Here is a 4,695-nt window from a genome sequence, read left to right as displayed (position 1 = left end):
GCATTTTGTATTTACTTGCATTATCTTTGTGTAATATTAAAATTTGTTTGATGATCTGAATCATTTAAGTGTGACAAATATGCAAATAGAAGAACAGGAAGGGGGCAAAAACCTTTTCACGGCACTGTGCATGTATATATATATATATAGTGAGAGAGAGAGATTTCTAAAATCATAAAATGTAAAATAAATACATAATTGCTAATTATTATTATTATTAATAATAATAATAATAATATAGTTTATTTATTTATTTAAATATTAAATATTTTATATTTTCACCTGCATGCCATTTGTCCATTTATTAAAATCAGAGAACCATAAATATGTCAATGTGATGTTCAATTATTAAAATATAAGCTTTTAAATCCCAGTTGCAAAAAAAAAAAAACGTTGAATTACTGTACAAAAACCTTTAGTAATAGTTAGACTTTCTCAAAAGTGAAATAGCATGTGTGATTGCTTATGATAATAATAGTGAGGCTTGCTTTAGCAAAGAAACTATTGAAACGATGCGAATGCAAAGCAATACTGCTCTGTAAGCACATCTGTGCAAACCCTATCTCTTTGTCAAAATAAGTTTTCACGTCTGCTGTTGTCAAAACATTTTGCCGTATAGGATGTGCGGTTGCCCCGTCTGGAAGCACCTCTTTTTCCCTTTCCAATCTGACAACAGCTCTTGTGTGTGCGCCAGCCACTGTAATGTCACGGCTCTCAACGCGGAGACTGACAGCGACCGGTTGCCATTGCAAATCAAGAGATAGCACACAATACAAGCACTGTGTCATCACATTCCTGCCCCATAATATCTGTCAGGGCTTGCTTAACTGAATCTATTACCTGGCACGGCCAAGGAACGGTTGCAGACGGGGTTTGGTGTGGTAACATTTCCTTTGTATTCTCTCTCTCCCGCTCTCCATTCTGTGCAGGCAACAAACAAGTAATCCTCCTTTCAGGGACCTCTGAGCGTATCGCTGCAGCCTTGAAGGGAGCATGCAACAGCACACAGATGCTTGACAACAAGAGAAGGAGAGAAAGGCTGGTGCACAGGCCTAGGTATGCAAAAGCAAAGAAATTGTTTGTATATTTTCCTAATTTTCTTTTTCCCAAGAGCTAGAATCAAACTTGCACTATCATTTGTCTGCATACACCGCTTGTTTTCATAATTTGTTATTTAATGTCGTAATTGTTATAATAATTATAATAATTGTTTTAATAATGTTGTAATATTTGTAATCTAAATCGATGGCATGGCATTTATTTTTTTCTGTCTTAATCAATTAAAAAACAAACCAAAAATGCATTAATTTCGGTATTTTAACTTTGGCTTAATGCTTATCAATGTTTTACAGTCACATTTGTGTCTGTTAAACTGTATGGTTCAACCAACAGGCAGAAACAACAGCAAAAAAAAAACAAAAAAAAACCAGCAAAAAAAACAAAACACAAAACCAACATGCAGAAATATAAAAACACAAAACAAAACAAAAGCACAAAACAATATGCAGAGGTATAAATAAATAAAAAAGAAACAAAACAACATCAACAAAAAAACACAACACCAACATGCATAACTATAAACAAAATAAATAAATAAATAAAAATAAAACCAACTTGCAGAAATACAAACAAAACACGAAACCAACATGCAGAAATATAAAAACAAAATTAAATGAAATTAAACAAAACAAAAATTACAAGCATCAAATTAAATGCATAAATAAAACACAAAACAAAAATGACAAAACTAGCATGCAGAAATATAAACAAAACACAAAATGAAATGAAACTAACAAAAAAAAAAACACACAATAAACAACACAACAAAACAATAATAGTAATAGTAATAATAATAATAATAAAAACCCCACAAACACAACAAAACAAGACACAAAACAAATAAAACGCATGCACAAAAAATACATAAAACAGAAAACAAAAATGTAAAACAAGCAATGATATCCTAGAGTACCCATGGAGACCCCAATAGCCATGTGTTAAAAAACAATTAATCAGTTGAATTATAAAATACCATGTGATGCAACTTCCCAAAAACTTGATTTACAGAAATTATTTTTGAAATTTGGGGAAAAAACAAAAACAAAAAAAAAACTTTTCCAGTGTTATATTTTTACTTGGTGGTTATACATATTATTATACATATTATTATTATTATTATTATTATTATTATTATTATTATTATTATTATTATTATTATTATTATTATTATTATTATTATTATTATTATTATTATTATTATTATTATTATTATTATTATTATTATTATTATTATTATTATTATTATTATTATTATTATTATTATTATTATTATTATTATTATTATTATTATTATTATTATTATTATTATTATTACATTAAAACATTAAGTGTATTACATTTAAAAAGTGTATGAATGCCTGGAGGCCATTTCACATTTTAAAATGTTTATAACATACCCCCTTGTTACTAGAGTTAAGCATATGAAGACTGTAAAACCACATATTGCATAGATAAAACAATAAAAACTTAAGTAATAAAACATCAAGGCCAATATATCTGCAGTTATGCCTGACCATGAAGATCCTCCATTTTGTAAAGTCCAGATCAGTCTGAACAGCACATGATCTCCACATACTTTCTCACAGTCCGTATCTGCGAGGCAGGTGTCCTGACCTGTAAAGATCAAAGCTTTCCCCACTCAAATACAGGCCAGAATGTTTTATAGAGGAGGAGGACAGTCTTCAAAATCCTCAGGCTTTTCAATTAAGCAAGAATTTGTGGCACCAACATGTCTGAGAAAGGACAACATTTGACAACTGAAACTGAACATGTCGATACACAACGGCCGTAAAGAAATCAGACAGCAAACGCAGGTATTTCTTAAATAATTTAATTGCAAAAGGGCTGCTTTTAAAAAATATTTCTACAAGAATGCATTATTTAATCGCTGTTTTTTGTCTTCACCATTAAATACATCTCAATGCTTTCCAAAACAAAAAGAACAAGAAAAAAAAGTCTTGAAATGTATCTTGCTTCTCTCAATATAAGTACAGCACTCAGCAAACATTTCGCTTTTGCACGTCAGTGATTTGTAATGTGATGAGAAGACTGCTTGGAAAGAAAAAAACATTTTTTTTTTTTGCTTGATTCTTACTATAAAAAGAGTAACTTCAAAACTCAGGAAAACTATCACAGAGAGGAGTGGAGGAAAGAGAAAGAGAGAGTCCGAGATGGAGAGCGACCATTGGCACAGAGTTATTGAACCAAAATCATGCAAGTTATGTTCCGAAACTGCTTCGATTAAAAAACAATGACAATAGCACCAAATACAGTCATACGTACAAACATACACACACTCAAATCCAGTTATGAGAGAATATACCATCAGACATGTTGAATGTGACAAAAGCAGCTACGTTTAGTTCCCGAACGACTCTGTAAGTTAGGAACTTTAAGGAACATGGTTCATATACATCAAGATCTGTCATTTAAGAAAAAGGATAAATCGCTTTAGCGTGTTATACATTACATGGAGCTCTTGTAATTGTCAAATTAGGAATTAAACAAAACCACAAACAGTGGTACTGTGTAGTGAGTACTGTGCAGAATATATGCAGTACCGTTTCCCATAGTGCAGTATATAAGCACTGAAACTAGTCTAGATACAGAGTTTGGTTAAAAGAACATCATGTACTGGCTTCTTAACCTATCAAACATGCTACTGTTTTGCATATTTTACATCTTTCTTGTTTGGCGAGGGGAAAACTAATCAGAGCAGACCGGAACAGAACCCATTCAAGAACTGAAGGCAAATAATCATGGGTCGTCATCTGTTTCTGCCAGGTTGTAAACATTTGCCTGCAAGATCAGCCTAGTGTTAATCAGACTGGCAGGCTGATGACGGGCCCAAGCATATGGAGTCTGCGGTGCAGTGTTTCATCAAGCCTACGCGCAAGAAAAAGAGGTGAAAGATAAAAAATGTGGAAGACAACCCAACAGTTTCAGGATGTATAACGTATCCTGCCTACCGCATAGCATTATCGTGAATTACTATTGTGGTTCAAGATCTCATTTGGAAAACGCCCCCGGAAATCCTGTAATTCCAAAATATGATTGCGAGAAATTAACAAAAATGCTTGGTGAGTGAGCTTTACAATTGGTACTAACAGTTTCTCTTTGTGGTGGTGATGGAAAGGCTTAGCTATAATATTGAAAAGATTTACTAGGGATCTGCCCAACATTGATGAGATGTTCAACACTTCTATTCATTTCTCTTAAACCAATTTCAATACACTTCCTCTGCATTTCTTTTTTCATCATGACGGCATTCCAAACATTTCTTTACCATCCTTTTTGAATGTCAGCATTCGAATTTATATCAGATCTTTAAATAAATGAATCGTTCCTTTTGGCCTCTAGGGATATGTTAAAATAAAAAAATAAACACAATAAATTATCTCTCCACATAATATTATTGATTCACATATAACTGGAGCTCCTTGTCACAAATCTTTTCATGCATTGGTGCTCCACTGGGGAACACAACTGTAACGTTCATGTACAGAGTGTGTGCATAATCCTTATACTCTCCCTTTGCTTTATATACATACACACACAGAAGCACACACACTAAAACATAGTCATACTGACATTACACACACTCACTCACTCATTGTAGAGATAGCCAGTGATTTG

The sequence above is a fragment of the Sinocyclocheilus anshuiensis genome, unplaced genomic scaffold (genome assembly GCF_001515605.1).
Source record: "Sinocyclocheilus anshuiensis isolate Anshui unplaced genomic scaffold, SAMN03320099.WGS_v1.1 scaffold60, whole genome shotgun sequence".
In the NCBI taxonomy this organism is placed as follows: Eukaryota; Metazoa; Chordata; class Actinopteri; order Cypriniformes; family Cyprinidae; genus Sinocyclocheilus; species Sinocyclocheilus anshuiensis.
The sequence above is the reverse complement of the archived record's forward strand: the minus strand, read 5'-3'. Positions refer to the sequence as shown.